At 43.3% G+C, this 20,439-nt stretch overlaps 1 pseudogene; it reads left to right on the top strand.

Annotated features, from left to right (window-relative positions):
* The first annotated feature begins 214 nt into the window (after positions 1-214).
* Positions 215-18,246, top strand: LOC147874204 (uncharacterized; annotated as a pseudogene).
* Positions 18,247-20,439: the final 2,193 nt, after the last annotated feature.

Here is a 20,439-nt window from a genome sequence, read left to right as displayed (position 1 = left end):
TCTCCATGTGTAGGATATAATTGAAATCTCCTTAGAGGGAGATAATACCTTCCTCCGTATATTTGGTTATCTCGTACAAAGTGCAAGGCGTTACAACTCAAGAGACACGTTCTCACCACTCAAGAAACCTCAAATCCATGTTTTAATTAATTTGAAGCATTGGATGTAAAGAAAATCGTGCAAAGTTGGCCTAGCATATGTTGCAGTGTCAGATATGGAAACTATCGGAGAGCGAGGTACCATGATCCAAGAGTTCTATCGGGGTTCCAGTCTTCTGATCGAGGATGGAACTGCCTTCATGGGCAAATTACTGGTGGAGAAATTGCTTCGGTCCTGCCCAAACCTCAGCAGCGTCTACCTGCTGGTCCGAAGCATGAAAGGTAAGGGCGCCGAATCGCGTCTTGACGACTTCTCCAACGATCCAGTAAGTAAAATCTTCTGTGTCGTATTCCTTCATCTGTTCAAGGATAAAGCTTGAATACCTACACATCAAATCTTATCATATGAAAATCTCTGGACCATTTCGAGTGCTCACAATCTTCCACAGTTCTCCAGAGTGCAATTAATATTTTTGATTTGTAGATAGAAGAAATCATCAGGATAGAAGGAAGAGGGAAAGTGCAAACCATAATAATGGGAGACTGGAACAGTGTCGTGAGGAAAGGAGCAGAAAACAACATTGTCGGCCCTCATGGACTGGGAATAAGGAATAGGAGAGGGGACATGATGGTTTACTTCTGCCGAAGAAATGGACTGGTAATCACCAACACCTGGTTCAAGAAGCATCATAGGAGATTGTATACGTGGAAAAACCCAGGAGACAGGAGCAGATACCACATAGACTATATCTTAGTGAAGCAACGATTTAGAAATAGCGTAAAGAATGTGACAACAGTTCCATCAGCAGATATCGACTCAGATTATAATATGTTAGTTGCAAACGTCAGCACCAGAATGAAGAAAATCAGGAGAAGGTGGGTGAGGAAGAATAGAAGGGACCTGGAGAACCTGAAGAGCGCGCGAGACGAAGTAAGAGCAGAATTGGAAGGAAAATTAAGTGAAAGTGAAGGCGAAAGCGTTGAAGAGGAATGGACGAATGTCAAGAAGTAACTAACAGTGGCATTAGAAGAAAAGGTTGGTAGGATGAAGAGGATACCAAGGAAGGCATGGATTACACAGGCTATGCTCGATAAGATGGATGAGAGGAGGAGATGGAAGAATATCAACAGTGAAGAGGGAAGACAGAAATATCGAAGACTGAACAACGAACTGAGAAGAGAAACAGACAAGGCGAGAGAAGATTACATCAACGAAGTATGTGATGAGATAATGACACTAAAGAGAATTGGAAGATACGATTTGATGTATGCAAAGGCGAAAGAACTAGGATGGAAAGAGAACAAAGGAATTCGAACACAGGAAATAGAAGACTCATCAGGAAAGATAGTCAATGATCAGAATGAAGTTAAAGCTGTGTGGGAAAATTATATTGAAGAGCTCTATGACAAGGCCATTCGACAGAATGAGATGGAATTGGAGCCAGATGAAGAAGTAGAGAAGGACAACAAAGGTCCAGAGATACTGAAGAGCGAGGTAGAGAGGGATATAAAGGATATGAGAAGAAGAAAAGCTATGGGAGATGATGAAATCCCATCGGACTTATTGAAAGAACTTGGAGAGAAAGGAGTGAAGGTTCTTACTAGACTCGCTAACAAGATATACACCTCCGGTGATTGGCCCAAGGACTTTCTGGAAGTAACAATGATTCCATTACAGAAGAAAAAGAATTCCAAGAAGTGCGGCTATTACAGGACCATCAGTCTAATCTCACATTAGGCGAAGATAATAACTAGAATACTGACTAAAAGACTAACTAACTAACTAACTAACTAGATGGCTTACCGAACCCGAAGGTTCATCACCGAATTAACCAAAGCCCTCCACCGGACCCTGTCCTGGGCCAACAAAATCCAGTTTCCTTCAACTCCTATCTCGGATAGATCCCGCCTGAGATTATCCTCCCATCTACGTCTAGGTCTCCCCAGCGGTCTCTTCCCTTCAGGTTTCCCAACCAGTACCCGGTGCACACCTCTTGTCCCATCCATGCGCGCTACATGTCCCGCCCATCTCACTCTTCTCGACTTAATCACCCTCACAATACTGGGGGAGCAGTACAGATTTTTAAGCTCGTCATTGTGCAGTTTTCTCCACGCCCCATCGTCTTCCCTCTTAGGCCCAAATATCCTCCTCAACACCCGATTCTCAAACACCTGCAATCTGTGTTCCTCCCTCTGAGTGAGAGACCATGTTTCGCACCCATACAAAACAACAGGCAAGATTATTGTTTTGTATACTTTAATTTTCAGGTTCTTAGAAATCAGACGGGAAGACAAAATATTTTGGACTGAGAAGTAGCAAGCATTTCCGGAATTTAGTCTCCTCCTAACTTCCTCACAAGTATCATTTTGATTTGTTATTGTTGTTCCCAAATATTTGAACTTTGTAACCCTTTCAAAGGATTTATTAGCTACCCTAAGATAATTTTGCCCGCCTGTCTTTTGATGACGAGATACTAACATGTACTTAGTTTTTTCTGAATTTACTTCCAGCCCCACTTGTCTACCAGCCTCTAGTAAAACTTCTGCGTTCCTCTTTATTGTATTTATATCGTCCCCCAATAAATTAACATCATCAGCATATGCCAATAGCTGATGTGTCCCGTTCAATTGCAAACCCTCCTGCCTACCTTGGACCTTCCTGATGGCGTATTCTAGCGCAAAGTTAAAGAGCAAGGGAGACAAAGCATCTCCTTGTTTTAGACCGTTCTTGATGAGGAATGTCTCAGATACATATTTACCTACTCGAATTTTGCTGCAGGTTTCATTTAAGCACATTTTTATTAGACCCACTAGCTTCTTTGGTATACCAAATTCAATAAGAATATTATATAGCACTTCTCTCTTCACAGAGTCATAGGCTTTTTTGAAATCTATAAATAACTGATGTACAGTCCCACCGAACTCCCATTTTTTCTCTAGTATCTGACGAATGCAAAAGATCTGATCAATCGTTGATCTGTTTCGTCTGAACCCACACTGATGATCCCCAATAATTTCATTCGCATATGGGGTTAATCTTGCCAAAAGAATGTTGGATAGAATTTTGTATGAGGTTGATAGCAGCGATATTCCTCGGTAATTACCACACTCAGTCTTGTCCCCCTTCTTATAAATAGGAATAATTATGGATTCCTTCCATTGATGTGGCATCTCTTCCTTATCCCAAATTAACTGAATAAGCTTATGGATCCTCATATGCAACCCTTTGCCACCTGCTTTAATTAATTCGGCCGGAATCTGATCAATTCCTGGAGATTTATAACTTTTCAACTTCCCAATGGCTAGTTCCACTTCATCTAAGCTAGGTTCTGGCACCAACAGTTCAGCTGTATGCATTTTAATCTGTCTAATATCACCAGTATTATGAACATTTAAGAGCTCGCTAAAGAAATTTTTCCACCTATTCACAATTTTTATTGGATCTGCAAGCAAATTGCCACTATCATCCTTTACCAAATTAGTCTGGGGTTGATATCCTTTCTTAAAGTTATTAATGCCTCTGTACAGGTCTCTGATGTTTTTTTCCTTATTATTTGTCTCAAGTTCAGCAATTTTGCCCTTCAGGTATTCCCTTTTCTTAGTCCTAAAGGTTCTACTAGCCTCACGTCTCACGTTACATAGATTATCCGCATTTGTTTTGTTTGGGTTCTGCAACCATTGAAATTTTGTTTGCTTCCTTCGATCTATTAATTTTGAACATTCTTCATCAAACCACGGTTTATTTTGCTTTCTCCTGTAGTATCCTAGTTTCTCTTTTGCTGAAATTTTGATGCAGTTTCTGACATTTTCCCACTCCCTGTTGATGTCCACACTTTCATTATCCTCATTTGTCTCTAAAATTTGAAACCTATTCGAAATTTCAACTTGATATTGTTCCTTTGCCTCTCCCTCACTTAATTTTTTCAAATCAAATCTTTCTGTGTCAAAATTTTGTTTAGTTCGTCTACTTACTGAAAGCCGCTCCCTCACTTTTGCTACCACCAGATAATGATCAGTGTCGCAATCTGCTCCTCTGAATGATCTCACATCAATTACATTTGTCTGCCTTCTCTTATCTACTAAAACATGATCTATTTGATTGTGTGTTCTGCCTTCTGGGGAAGTCCAAGTGTATTTATGAACATCACGGTGTGGAAATTTTGTACTTTTTACAATTAAATCTTTTGACGTAGCGAAGGTCACTGCTCTGACGCCATTATCATTACTAAGTGCATGGAGACTCTCGCTGCCTATTGTGGGTTTGAAGACATCCTCCCTCCCAATTTTTGCATTGAAATCTCCTAGCAGAATTTTCATGTGATACTTGCCAAATGTATCAAATACTGATTCCAATTCTTCATAAAAGCTATCCTTGATATCATCGCTTTTGTCTTCAGTTGGGGCATGAACATTAAGGACAATGATGTCGCACCAACGTCCTTCCAAAATTACGTAAGACAACCTGTCACTAACAAATTCTACTCTCTTAACTGCTGCCCTAATTCTGCTATGAACAAAAAAACCCGTCCCTAGCTGATGATTGTCATTCCCCTTTCCATAGAAAAATGTAAAATTGTCCACTGGGATCGTGCCCTCCCCCTCCCATCGCACTTCCTGCACTGCCACTAAGTCTAACTTATAATTCCCTAATTCCCTACACACTGATTTCAGTGCCCCAGCCCTATAGAGGCTCCTAATGTTCCAGGTACCAAATCTCATGTCCTTTTTCAATTGCCGTGGTCGTGCCAAAGAGTCCGTCCTGATCCGAGGCTTGGTTGATTTTTTCGTAACACATATTTTTTTTTAAAGGTGAAAGGTTGTTAGCCCTACACCCAACCCCCAACCTGGAGGACCAGGGTATCACTCTTAGTCTAGCGCATCTCCTTAGACCTGTCCGGCTTGGGTGACCCTACCATGAGCCGAAGCTCAGGCCGGCATAGCCCTAAGGGTCATTTGAGCACGCAAGCCTCCTCACCCGGCAGATTGCCTTCGACAAGGTGGTGATACCTTCGAGAAGGGACTAAAAGACTAGAAAAGAAAATAGAGGAAGTGATGGGAGACGACCAATTTGGATTCAGGAGAGGAAGAGGAACCGGAGATGGCATCGGAGTTATGAGAATAATCTCAGAGAGAGTTCTCGATGTCAAGGAAGAAGTATGTACCTGCTTCATCGACTGGAAAAAGGCTTTCGATCGAGTAAAACGGAAGAAATTAATGAGGATCCTACAGAGAATTGGAATTGATTGGAGAGATAGAAGACTAATCGAAAACCTGTACATGCAGCAAAAAGTCAAAGTGAGACGGGACTCAGGTGACACCAACAGCGTTGAGAAAGGTAGAAGTGTAAGACAGGTATGCTGCTTATCACCAATTCTTTTTAACCTATACGGGGAATGGCTTACCAAGGAAGCTCTGGAGGGAACAGGAGACTTCAAAATTAGAGGAAGAGTGATAACGACTGTAAAGAATGCAGACGACTTAGTAGTATTGGCGAAGGAAGAGGAGGAATTACAGAACATGATGGAGAAGTTAGTGGAAACAGGTAGAGAGTATGGAATGGAAATCAACATTGAAAAATCAAAGGTAATGAGGATAGCACTGAGAGGAGAACCATTGAACGTTGTAGTAGAAAACCAACAGCTGGAGAATGTGGAGCATTTCAAGTACTTGGGCAGCATAATCACGACGGACGCCCTATGCACCAAGGAAATAAAAGCAAGGATAGCCATGGCTAAGGCAGCTTTCGTCAAGATGAGGATACTTCTCACTAGCAAGTTGGGCTTGGAGATGAAGAAGAAGCTAGTGAAGTGTTACGTATGGAGTGTCGCGCTGTATGGAGCAGACTTGGACACTCAGGAAGAAGAAACAGAAATACCTGGAGAGTTTTGAAATGTAGTGTTGGAGAAGAATAGAGAAGATCAGGTGGACGGATCGAGTGACCAACGAAGAAGTATTGAGGAGAGTCTTCGAGCAAAGAAACATTCTGCAGGCGATTACACGAAGGAAAGCTAACTGGCTGGTACATATTATGAGAAGGAATGGATTACTGAGTGTTATCACCGAAGGCCAGGTTGAAGGAAAGAGAGGACTAGGAACAAGATTGATACAGCTAACCGACGATCTTAAACAAGGAAAGAAGATGACGTTCCAGAAATTAAAACGAGAAGCCGAGAATAGGGACAACTGGAGAGCTCTTTTTTGGCAGATCAATGGACCCGTCGTAAGACAAAACACTAAATAATAATAGTCGAGAGATTACTGAGTCGATTATCGACCGACAAATGTCACGACTGTTTGATGTCTCTCTTGAGTGTTCCTATTTTCCATTCTAATAAAGAGATAATATAACGAAATAACAGATTGAAATTTATTTTTCGTTTAGTCCGCCGTTAACAGTTCATAATGAACATTCCATGCATATTTGCACTAATTATTAAAATAACTAATAAAGTGTCATTATAGAACTAACCTGCGGGTATTAACGTCCAAATAAGGAAAACATGTGCACACACACTAGGAAAAATCGTCCATATTAGCTTTTTCAAAAGTATTTTCAAAAATTAAAAAATCAAATATTTTCCAAATAACATTGATATAATGAATTCCTTAATAACTAAAATAGCATATAATGAAGCCTCCGAGGCAGTAGGTCCATCTAGACCTCTGTAGCAATGTGTAGCAAACAAAATGAGCCTATACAACTTGTTCTTGATTACGAATACAAAAAAATTGATGCAAAAAATATAAAAAATGCCGAAGTGAACCTGTTCAGTACAGGTAATCAAATCAAGGCTGCTGCCAATCCGCCACATCCTCGAAGGCTTAGTCAATCAGACCACGGGACAGCCTTCAGAGTGACAATATCTCCAAGTATCTTGGAACGGGCAGAGTTACTTACCAGCTCAGCAATAATTTCAAAACCACTGATAAAATGCACACAGAAATTTGGGTCGAATAAGATGGAGCCGACCTCTCAGGGAGCAGAATGCCAAATGCCCCGAGGTATGGAGCTGCAACCTGAAATTCTTTTAAGGGTATATGGGGGGAGAAAGAAAGAAGGAAATGAGAGAGAAGAGGGGAAGCTGGAGAGGCAGTGTTTACAAAGATGACATTACATGGTGACCGAAAAGCGGTTTCCTTCATTTTATAAAATAAACAAGTAATTACAGAAATCAACATTGGCGTCCCTCGGATAGCTTAAAACTCAAGAATTATGTAAGCTCTTATTGAAATCAAAGTATACGAACACCACAATTTCTATGAAAAACCTATAACCACACACGGAATTAAATGGAGTCATATCTCAGAAGTTATACCTTCATCATCAGGGTAACGAGGCTTCATCGCCCTGATGATGGATGCAGCAAGGATCTCTGAAACGTCCGTAAAGTTCTACCACACTTCATGGACCAAAAACTCAGAAGTCAGCATCTTTAATATAATTCTTTTTTCTCAGGTTAGTGAAGATCTATAAAAAGATCATTAAGTTCTTCAGTGTCTTATCTTACTTCTGTAACCATAAGTGGAAGTTAACAGACAACATTATACAAGGACTGAGTGAGAAAATAAATGAATATGACAAGAAAGTGTTTGACTATGATATTGATGGCCTTCACTGTGATAATGTTTGCTACAATTGAGCCTGAGGAATCAGGATATACACAATGAAGGAAGACCTCTCCACAGTTGCACAGAGTTTCGCAAGACAATAATGCGCATTAACTTTTATAATGCAATGTTTAAGGCACAGTCAAGGAAAGTTTAAGAAGACTTATTACCTGTGTAGTTCACTTACAATAACATCTCAATATATTATTTTGTTTTCTATCTCTAATATTTATTTAGTCTTTATGATATTATTATTTAATTTACAGACCGATTATAAGAAAACCACTACAAACATTTCACCCACGCAAGATCACGCTATACGCGACATACATTTACGAAACAACATTGAATGTGATAACAAAGTACAATTGATCTAGAAGAGGATAACTGATATTTAATAGACATCTGACGAAGGATTGCAATTAGAATATTACATTTGAATTTATATCGATTATACACCTGAAGATGGTTTATTGAAAACCGAAACATGTCGTGAAAAAAATGATGCTCTAATTGTAAATCGAACATTTCGATAGAAAGAGCATCATTTTCATATATTTTAATATATTTTAAATATTTTAAATATTAAATGTTAATTGTAATAATATTTTAATATTTAATAAATATTTTATTGTGATTAGACGGTTAAAATTAAACAATTATAATCATCACAATATGAAGCAACATTATCGTATCGTCTAATAACATCTCTGTACATAATTTTATTGCAGTCTGCAGTAGGTATAATTCTGCTATGCGAGCATATTAGAGACGGCATAGTTGTACACAAATTCTTCAGACGGTATTAAATTTAGTATTTATGATGCTAAAAATGTTCCACATAGTGATAATAACTGAATCTATATATTATGTCATGTGGTCATATTCACACATTGAGTTTCTTTTGGAAAAAAATTAACTTCTGTTACTAGAGTGTTACGGAATATGTGATTATGTCACTGAACTTCAGTTTTCAGAAAAAGGAGAACCATAATGCATGTATGAAAAAATGCACTTAACTATATAGTTAGTTTTTTCACTGAATGAATATTATTGCTCTTTATTGACAAAATTATTTTTACTTGAGCCTAATGAGAACACCACGATGCACATATATCAACCTGTTGAATTTTTAATATAGCACTTGTAAGTCCAGAGATTCCAATTTTGCTTTATGTTAGTGTCTAAGTGGATCAACATGAATCAAATTGAAAACAACACAAAAGTTGGTGTACGTAGCGCATGCCTAAGACAACGTCTGTTGCTAGGCAACACCGATCATGCGTTTGAAACGCATTGCTGGAAACGGTAAATAGCCCCTTGAAGCTGTGACGACAATTGGCTCATGTCAACCGGAATTTTGTCATGGCGGAAGGCCTTGACTTTTCAAAGCAGGTGCTACTGTTGCTGGTGGGGAGGTTAGCATATCAATCAACTTGGAATTTGTGAAAATTGTTTTTATTGAATTGCTCTGTCAATTTCAAAATAAGTGTTGGGATCGGTGGGAAACTAAATAAAAGAACTATGGACGGAGTCCCACACAAGCGCAAGACAACTTCCCTTGCCAGGAAACGCCATTCCAGCGTTCCAAACGGAATTCCGGTTACCAGATCCTTAAAACTACAATTTATCTCAAAGTTTTCTAATGCGGCTGAAAACCCATTATTCGGCAACTCGGGAGGCACATATTTCGGCCAATGGCTGACTGAGGACACCCGTGAGCAACCGAGAGAAGGGGGTTGACATTAAGCATGCCAGCTGAATTTGTTCCTGTAAAGTCGGCACAACGAGTGGTCCGGCCATTCGACTAACCTGACTGAGGTTTTCCGTGATTTTCCTCAGTTGTAAGGCAAATGCCAAGGTATGATTTAATTATTGAGGCCTTTAGTCGAAGGGTTCCCCCCTTAAGTCGCTGAGACCTCCAGGCAAAATCACTGCACCATTTATCTCTGGATTCAAACCCCAGAAAGAAATCGAAGAAAAAGGCTCCTGCCAATAGCCCGTAGTTTTGAATACTCAAGGCATTCGACTGCGACAAAATTTTGATAGCGCAAGCGCACGCCAGATTTAGGACGAGGCTCTGTTTAGCTCTTCCTGCGATGCGTTTCGTACGCGGAAATTTTGTGAATCCAGCAAGGGACGATGGGTCGCTTTGTTTATCCGTTCTCAATTTGATGTGAATGTTTTGTCCCGGACATCGTGCTCCAGTGGTTAGCACTCCTGCTTCGTATTCGGGAGGTACCGGGTTGAAATCACGGTCCGGAGACCGGATGTCCTGACTGAAATTTTTCGTTGTTTTCCACGGTCACTCCGGGCAAATTCCGGCAGAGAACCCTACATTATGCCACGAAGGCTTCCTTCCACATCCCTTCCAATTCAGTATTATCCTCTCATTCCACACTCTATCGTTTGATGGTGGACGAAAAATAATATAATATGGTCATGTTGGCCGTACATTGTTGGAAGCAACTGTGACTGTGGAATTTCGACATGTTCCACACGGAAATAATCCCTTAAATATTTCCACTTCTTTTGTACAGTATCTTCTGTAACAATATATTCAAATTTATATCAATATATTCAATATATATATATTCAAAATAAATCGAATAAATTTCATTGTCTACGATTGGTGAGCATCGCTGCTTCATGGCACTCACATAATTTACGTCAATCTGACAAAGGATGGGCATATTATTGTGAGCTTAGTTATATGATTTATTTGCTGTTGGTATTCATTTCGGCTATGATTTTATTCCACAGTTTTAATATTACAGATCTACTCTGGTGGTTGGAGTGTGCGTGATTCCATATAGGTGGTCTGCAAGTCGCAAAGGCGATCAGTTTTTCCAAGTACATTTTGCACGAAATCCTTAACTGACATACAAAATTCATTACCCGCATGGAATTCAAATCGTACTGTGGTGCTTTGCGCATGCGTGACTTCCGAGCTGGTCGCTTCAAGCGGCCGAACGAATGAAAGGTTTCATTCTTCCGGTGACCACAAGCTGGCAAGCAACCGGCTGGATTCATTCATATTTAAATTATACTGTTTCATTGTTCATGCAAGGCAACAATCTAGTTTAACAGCGACCTTCTAAGCTCCGTCTTGTACGTACCCTTACTGAAGAAAACGCAAACGTTTAGAGAACTATGATAGTCATCGGCCACAGGGTACTGTATTTGTAGGAGTTGTCGGTGTTTTCTTAATTAAGCCACCATACACGCCTGGTAGCTCGAGGGGAATTTATTATACTTAGCCACCGTGAAAGCTTAAAATCATAAATAAATATAAGTTGGTAATCCGCAAGCACACAGGCGTGCAAAAGATATTCAGGATGGATAATAAATCCTTTGAACATGTGGCAAACTTCAAATATTTGGGAACAACAATAACAAATGAAAATGATATTCATGAGGAAATTAGGAAGAGAGTAAATTCAGAAAATGCTTGTTACTATTCAGTTCAAGATATTTTGTCTTCCTGTCTGGTTCTGAAGAACCGAAAGTTTGAAACATGTAAAGTAATTCGCCTGTTGTTTTAAACTGACGTGAAACATTGATTTTAACTCTCAGGGAGAAACATAGATTGCGGGTGTTCGAGAATGAGATGTTTAGTACGATATTTGGGCCTAGGAGGAAAGAAGATTGGGTACGGCGAAAACTGCATAATGATGAGCTTAAAACTTTGCAGTCTCCCCAATTATATTCAGGGTGATGAAGTCAAGAAAAATTACATGTTGGGGCATGTGACGTGCATGAATGAGGCAAAGGTGTTCACCGGATTTTGGTCGAGAAGCCTGAAGAGAGAAGACCGCTGAGACCACGTAGATGTAGATGGGCTGAAAATATCAAGCGAGATGTATGGGAGATAGGAGTTGAAGAGGATTTGATTTTGTTGGCCCAGGACAGGGACCAGTGCTCCACCTGGGCTCCAGTAACACGGCGGCATTGTTACAAATTTCAATCTGAACAAATGGCGGTTAGATGTTTAGACGAATTGGAAAGTGGAATTTGAAGATAACCTTGATTTGTATCTAATGTCGTGAAGTACGTAGCTTTTGAAAACTAGTTGAAAGCCGAATTGATGTCTGCTATTGGCACAAATTCAATCTCGATGCGCTCATTAAGAGCACTAGAACGACCACTGCTCTATAAGTCTGATCTGGTTTCGGGACAAGAAACTTAGTACTTGTGTATCGCGATGAGGAGGGTTCAATAACTTCCACATCCAAGAGTTGTTTGATTCGTTTTCTCAGAAATTGCATTTTAGTAGGGGCTAAACAGCATTGTTTTAACCTCACTGGTTTGGAATCCGTTAGGAGAATATGGTATTCTAGTAAGTGGGTCAGTCCTAGCTTCTGACTCAGCACGTCAAAGTACAGACCAATAAAGCCTGACAAAAGCCTACGGTGCATGGACGAAACTGCCCCAAATTGAAATACTTTTCGGAGAACTTCACCGGTTGAGTGATCCCCTGCAACGCAAAATCCGATTTTGACATTGAACAAAACGGGACGTATGCATCCGGCGCGAAATTAAAATGACACCTGAGTTTCACAACATCCAGTACGAGACCAGTATTTATAAAAGAATTCGTTCCCGAAAATAAGGGGAACAAATAATATTTTTATTACCAGAAAGGGGAATTTCCACGAGTAACTTCGGACCTTCACTGATAAAATGCTTCACCGAGCACTTCCGTAAGTTTCCTAGAGGCAGTAGCGCACATATACCTGATATTAGACATTTTCAGATTAGGAATCACTTCCTGCATTCTATTTCTTTTTCGTATCCAGTACACACCATTCAGCATGGTGTGCATCGCAAGACCCATCAGCACATGAGTTCGACCGAGATCGCGATATTTAACGCTCCTGCTGTGACCCCCTCCTGCATTCTACTAAAGGTTTGTAAACAAATCAAAGACCTAAACGATCCAAAGTCAAATACAGCCGGAAGTAAATGATTAGCCACTTGAACCTGGATGCGGGACGTCTGGAAGGTAGACTCGCCCACTATACTACGATTAGGATCCTCTAGTCATTACGAAATTCCGGAGTCTGGGTCACAGGCCGGCGTGTCAATCAGCCTCTTACGACAGTGTTTCTTATGTCCGTTTCACACTGTCTACTGGTCGCCGACGACCAGTCGCTGAACGACCACTAGGTACAAAAGGTAAGTATGAGCTTGCACACGAGGACGACCGCGACCAATGACCGCTGTCGACCAACAAGCAGTGAGCGACGCACGGGATACCAACGACCCCGAGATACATAGATGGCAATCACGTGTTCACATTGCGGGCGACTCAGTCAGCGACCAGAGCTCAGAGAGGTGACATATTCATTGTTTCTTGTGTTCTCCTGTCTTGTTCATGTCACTCAAGTGTCAACATGTATTACGAGTTTTGATACCGAAAAATTTATTTCGGCCGTAGAGGCACGAAGAGCCATTTGGGACCTTGCAAGTCCCGATTATGCAAACAGGGAGTTGAAAAAATTAATGGGAAGAGGTTGTGGAATTGTTTGACGAATTTTTATTATTATAGTGATCTCCTCGACGTCCATACTGCTTGACTGCTTCCAAAGTACTGAGGCTGAGGCCTCTGTCTGCGCTGGTCGTCCTGCTGGTCTCCTCGTTTGGTCACTGATGGTTTTGGTCGTTCAGCGACTGGTCGACAGTGTGAAACGGGCCTTAATGTGTCTTGTCCTTTTTACACACACAAAAAAGCGTCTTTTTGACGGGTGGAGTATTAGTTGCAGATGAAATGGAAGATTTTGTGACTTGACGTTGATTACTAACACCAAAATGGACTCCCGGAGAGGAAACAAGAGTTGTCACGCCCCTAGGCCTCAATTGATCAGAAAAGCTAATATTTTGATCATGGATACATGGATGGTATAAAGCTTCTAGACTGTATGGCCTGAAAAACAAGACGGAATTATTGCGTTTAATTCATTCCTTCCTGAATATTTGCCACAAATTCCTTTTCCAACACAGACAGTTTTTTATATAATCGCTGCGTCCTTTATACTACTAACATACGAGTAGAAACATTCGTCTTTCCTCTGAAGATGGCCAAACAGATCCCGTCTTAAGGAGTCGAACATCCGTTTTAGAAAAATTTCTTTCGCATGAAATTTACCAAAGGTCAAATCGGAATTTAACGCTGCATTACGGGTAAATAATTTCAAAAAGTGTCCTGTTTCGGATTTGAAACAAAGTACGAATTTTGATTACAGTTCACAAAATATCCAACAAAACATTGATTTTCAGACCTTCCACTACAGGTAATTCCTGTAACAGCCTCTCAATTGGATGAGCAATTCAATTCTAAAGGGCTTTGACGACGGTAGTTTACATTTAAAGTTATTTATTGTCAGGACTTTTTCTATTACTAATTTTAAAATTCACGACGTTTCGGAGGCTTGTTCTGTCTCCGTCTATAGGTGAGAGGTACCTACGCTGTTGGGTCCCTTAGAAAGAGCTAGTCCAATGACAGAAACTAGCTCTTTCTAAGAGACCAAACAGAGTAGGTACCTCTCACCTGACAACGGAGGCAGAACCAGCCTCCGAAACGTCGTGAATTTTAAAAAAATAAGCATTGATAAAGATAAACAAATAATTTTAAGTGGATGAGCAAGCTAAGTAAGCACGGGAAAATTGAAGGGGGTAGATGAAATAGAACCCACTAGTGGAGGAAGCGGAAAATCATGAGTGAAGGCTGGAATAAAACACCTGGGCTGGACTGCAAACCAGTCGCAGTACTTACAACAGGTAGTGGCACAGAGACGGTGGTAAGATAGATAGCTAGCCTCGGTTGCTCATCGTCGATTCGCTGAATTACAAAATGGGGCACTGAAATTTCAGTGGAATGTCAAGAAGCAAACACACACATTATCTTACGCTCGGTCTCTGCTAAATGAGCTAAATGCTCTTCAATAACAGGCAGGAAAAGACAATCGGGTGGATTACCCAAAGTCTTCAAATGGGACAAACGTTCAGTCAAATGCCTGACCCGAGTCCGTATTTAGATATAGGTTATACCAAAAAGCCTGCAAATTCTGACACTTTAAATGAGATGGTCCACCAAAGTCCTTGCAAGTTAACTTCTCCCAAGTTCTCGAACTTAATAGGCATAGCTACCGACATAACGGAACGAAATATTTTTCTGAGCAAATGCAAATCTCCATCACTCTGAATCCCTCAGGTACGCAGTACGTACTCGACCTCCTCATTTATCAAGTAATTAGGGTTCATAATAAAATAATATGGGGACAATAACTTCAGTATATGTATGATTTCAAAACAAGTAAAAATGTAACCTAACAACCCACCATTGGGTTATGGGCCAAGCACGCTTTCACATATAAAAGAGGCTTCCATAATTTAAACACGCATGAACATAATAAAATACGCTCTACTACATCTTCTATATGCATTTGTCAACTATGTGTATAGGCGTGGATCAACCAATAAGGAAAAGGCACAAGATCATAAAATATTTAATTTAATATATTATCATACACTAAGAAATATACACAAGAGATAATAAAAGAGATAAACAAAATATACGCCTGAGCGAGTTCCACTGTAAGACGCACACAGTTTTATAAGATAAATAAAGAACTTTCTGCAGCGGGCGCCCCCACAGGCGGACCAACAGCAGAGAGCTAAACGCCACAGAATCAAAACGGAATTTAGATACACAGGCCGAATCCGGATTTCTAGAAGTGTGCGGTGCAAAATCCTGTATATCTATGGTCATCGAAGTTACAGGACAACACAGTCCTAAGAAGTGGACGGAAAAGGTAGAGGGGTAGGGGTAAGAACAACTGCGTATGGCCACAGGTCATATTCAGAAGATTCGTATTTTGATAGTCACTTCATTAGCCGTAACATTTTCGTTACTGCTGCCCGTGGAACACATCAATTTTAATACTAGTTTAGGGCAGAAGTTAATCTCCCATCGGTTGCCCTTGGGTGACGTCTGTCAGCTCTCGTTCCGGACAAGTGTCTAAATATTTGCCGGACTAAGGGGTTCCCCACACCTGAAATTTCGATTGATATCTCTCAGTCAGTGCTCTAATATGGTCGGCAAACAGCGGGATCAACAAACCCTCATGAACATGCCTGTTACTAACGTACAAAGGCTCGTTATTAGCTATGCGAAGACCCTTTGATTGCAACTCTTGCAGCATCCGAACGTGGCTGAAAGCAGATGACCTCCAGATCGGTAATGCGTAATCCATCATGAGATGGATGAGCTGCTTATAGAGCAGCACACTGTTCCTGAAGCTCAGGCAACTTCTCCTATTAAGGATCAGGCCTAGCACACCCAACCGTTGCGCCGCCTTCTTTCCCACCTGGTTTACGTGCACCGACCGGGTAATCCGGGCGTAGAGTTTGACCCCCAGATACTGCGCTGTTTTGACCCATTTTATCGGCTGTCCGAGAAAGTACACCGTTCCGAGATGTAGGATTCGACTCCCAGTCTTAATGAAGAGAACGGCGGTGCTCTTCGAGCCGTTGATGGCGAACTTCCAGGTCCAGAATCACAGGTCCAGTCCACCAAGGTTGGCCTCCAGATACCCAACGGGAAGCATTGGAATAAGGGATGTGGCTACGAGAGCAGTGTCATCCGCGTAATGCGCCAACTCGACATGACGGGAAGGTGTTGTTATGTCGTTGACATGCAGACTGAAGAGCACAGGGGAGACGAGTCCGCCCTGTACAACTCCGGCCCGCATGGTACGACGTGTGCACGTGGCCGACTGGGAAATTTGGAATGTCCGGCAAGCGAGGTAGGATGAGGTGGTTTTCTCCAGGTAAGACGGGAAGTTGAGGACGGTCAGCTTGTATAGGAGGCCTTCGACCCAGACTCTATTAAAGGCTTTGGTCACATACAGAAAAACCGCGCCGGTTAACAGCCTCTTGTCAGAGTTCCTGTTGCCCCTTTCAACGAGGCGAGCCAGCTGCATCGTCGTGCTGTGTCTGGGTCGAAACCCAAACTACTTGCCGCGCAGCAGCCTGCGTTCGTACACCTCGTGTAGGACCCTTGTTAATAGGAACTTCTCACAGAACTTGCCGACCTTGTCAAGAAGACTAATGGGTCCGTGGGAAGAAGGTAGCGTGGGGTCCTTCCCAGGTTTCAGGATGGATATCAAGCAAACGTGTTTCCATGTCGAGGATAGGTGCTGCCTGCGGAGGACCGCGTTGAACACTTTCGTGAGAAAGGTTATCGCGCGCCGTGAAATATGTCTGAGGACCGTGTTCGGTATACCGATAGTGCCCGGAGACTTGCCAACCTTGAGTCCCTTGATGGCCTGAATGACCTCCGAGGGACTGGTTTATTTCAGATTACTTGCGGGGGCATACGCGTAAGCTCCCATAATCTCGTTAACCATGACATAACAGCCGAGTCCGACTGGTTGTCCACCGGCTGGAACTAAACCTCAAGGTTGTCGGCCAGGGCTTCTACCTTCTCGGAGTTCGAGAGAGCCAGTACTCGCGGCAATATCATGGGGGGCGACGGTGTAGGGACTCGCATAACCCGCTTAGTCATCTTCCAAAGCGACTGGTCCTCGCATTCCAAGGATTAGAGCGTGTCGCTCCACTGTTGGTTCCTCCACTCGTTGAGCCGATAGGTCACAGAACTCTGGAGTCGGTTAATCTGGGCCTGAGAGCGGGGTTCCTCGTGACCTGCCAGCGCCTCATCAGCCGATTCTTCAGGCGTACTTCATCCTGAATACTAGCGGACAGAGGCGGTCGCCTGTCTAAGCGGGGTCGAAACTTGGGAGCGGTCGCCGCTGTGGAATCGAGGACGGCACCGGTCGACTCCTCGATACACTTGTCGATTGCCTCCTCGTCCTTTACCATGGGATTCCTCGGGAGTCTGCTTTCGAGGCAAGCCCGGAATGAACCCAACTCCATTCTCGCGAAGTCCGGGCAGTTAGTTAGGTTTTAGAAGGATGACCGGCACGTGATGTCGATGAGGACGGGCAGGGTGCAGGGCAGACAGTCCTTGATGAGTACTATATCAAGGACATCGGGGGTTCCGTTGTATGTGTAGGGAGCCGTGGTCGGGGAGTCCGGCCTGTAGATAAAACAGGATTCTCTGATGGCATAATCCCGCAGGAGCGAACCGCTCGCAGAGTTCAGTCTAGAATTCCAGTCCGTGTGCTAAGCTTTGAGTTCACCAGCCAATAGGACCGGGACACCCCCGCTCAAGCAATCGGTCAAGTCCGACTCAATCCAGGGCCGCGTGGGTGAGAGTTATGCCACCACGAGCTTCACTTTCCTGGTTGCCAGCACCAGGTGAATGGCGGTTGACTCCAGTTGCTGTAGAGCGGAGATCGGCACAGGGTAATGTTCTATGCCCTGCGGAATATAACGGTTTTCAGGACGGCTCGCGGACGGGCCTGCCCTGGTGGAAGGGAAGAGGCCGCGGCGAGAAGAATACGTGTTAACTCGAAGCAGGCTATTGTCGGGAGGTTCTCCAGATCTCCGACATCCTGGAGCGGGGACTGACCCTTAGGTGGGACGGTGCCAGTCTTCTTGGAAGCGGGTGCGTTGGGATTCGCCTTCGGCACTACAGGACAAGCGGGATTAGCATTTCCGTACTAAGGGATAGCCGGCCGCTCCGCCCGTCCAAAAGCGCCGGACGGCGTTGGGGTGGGTTTCTTCGTAGCCTTGGCTTTGATGACGCGGCTACCACGGACCACGTGGTTCCCGCTAGGTCCCAGGTTCTCCTGTTCGGGAGTAGGCTTAGCTGGCGCCGATGAGGGCGCTGGCAGGCGTGTGGAGACGCCATCCTCTCGACCGCATTCCCCTCTCGCACGCTTTGCAGCGGCCGCCTTCTCTTCTTTCCTCTTGCTGCAAACTCTGTAATTTGCAGTGTGGTTGCCCCCGCAGCTGCAGCACTTCAGCTGCTGCTTGGAGGTAGCACACGACCAGGATGGGTGGGCGTCACCGCAGGCCACGCTCCTGGGTGCATAGCAGCAGTTCCGCTGTGCGTGGCCGAAGCGTTGGCACCTCTTGCATTGCATGGGCCCCTTCGGTGCGACGCACGTTTCCATCTTGACCCACAGGCCGCACATCTCGGTTAGAGCACGCACCTTTGTCATTTCATTTCCTTACTTTGCGCTGCGGTTCTCCAACACCACCAAATGCAGTCAGCAGGAAGCAGAGTCAGTCGAGCACAGCAGATCTCCGTCTCTGTACCAACCAACCAACCAACCAAAAAGCTAACTGAAAGCTGTGTCCTGCGCAAGCGCAAAAATCGTCCCTTGCTGGTTAACACCATTCCTGCGTACGAAACGCATTGCTGGAAATGGTAAACAGAGCCTTATAACTAAAAACGGTCATTTTTGCTAACGCTAACGGGGTTCCGTCGTGGCGGGAGCCTCGACCATTCAAACTACGGTCTGTTGCTGCTGATGGGAGATTATCTCGTCAGGCAACTTTTCCAAAGAATTTAGTTGGTTGGTTCTCTGAGGCTTGAACCCATGGTGGGAGGGGCCTTTCGGCTGATGGCCTCTGCGGCTTGGGGGGGAAAGATCACTTCAGCTAAGGGCTCCGTGATCGGGGAGTGGCGGGCCGTGCCCCCAATTAGTTATACCCTGGCATTCGCCTTACAAAAGCACGGAAAACCTCAGTCAGGGTAGCCGAGTGGACTGACCACTCGTTGCGCCTAGTTGGCCGTCTTTTGAGGACAGCCTCGGCTGGCCTGCTGAACTTCAGTCCCCCTCGGTTTCCCTTGGGTGACTTTCCCTCTCTGTGGCCAAAATGTTCCATTTTATACCGTAAGCCCCCTTAGGGTTACACAACCAAAATTTCCAGCTTTACCCAAAAGGAAATGTAACCTCAACTCCTATTGGTGTGGGTCCAGGTTAGGTTCGAAATACCTCCTCCTTTTCACCCAATCCTCAGGGAGTCCCTCCCACACTTTTACTTCCAAAAGGTCATCGCTACCTAGCGGCAAAACCCACTTAGGCTAAAAACAGGTAATTCAGATACAATGGAATATCCAAGTCCAGGAACTCGGAAGAACTCTGCGTTCCCGTGTACTTCAAGTACCGCTGCATCACTCAGAATCGGCTGTCCATAGTCGATCTCAAACTTACAATAGTTCTGTATATAAATAAAATAAGCCGCCACGGTGGTCTAGCGGTCAGAACGCTAGCCTTGTAATCCTGGGGTCCCGGGTTCAATTCCCGGTAGTGCTCAGATTTATAACTTGTGTTGGGCAAGGCATCACAGAATTTTCCTCGGGGGGCTTGCCCGGTTTCTCCGTGGCATCCCAACAATTACTCCACTCACACTCACACACAGAAGAAGGCAATGGCAAACCACTTCTGGATCATCTGCCAAGAATATATATATATATATATATATATATATATATATATATATATGAACGTGTCCCTGACAACCTGATGAGGATGGAAGGATCCTGTTCATAATATATGGACCTGTCGTTAGACAGAACAATAAAAATAAATAAAATACACAGGAATCATAAACTAAGAAAAGAGAAGCAGGACAATAAGTGGATTATACAAAACCTTATTACCTAGCAGACAAAAGTTGGGTTTCTGACAAGTACAAAAAGAAAAATAGCATAACCCGGCAAGGTGATTAATGAGCGGTAACAGATGGGACAAGAGGTGTACAACGGATAAAGGTCGGGGTGCCTGAAAAGAGAAGACCGCCGGGCTATTTAGATGTA

Source organism: Zootermopsis nevadensis, unplaced genomic scaffold (assembly GCF_977971745.1).
Source record: "Zootermopsis nevadensis isolate Lab colony 2312 unplaced genomic scaffold, Znev_1.0 Znev_ptg000010l, whole genome shotgun sequence".
Taxonomy (NCBI): Eukaryota; Metazoa; Arthropoda; class Insecta; order Blattodea; family Termopsidae; genus Zootermopsis; species Zootermopsis nevadensis.
The sequence above is the reverse complement of the archived record's forward strand: the minus strand, read 5'-3'. Positions and strand labels throughout refer to the sequence as shown.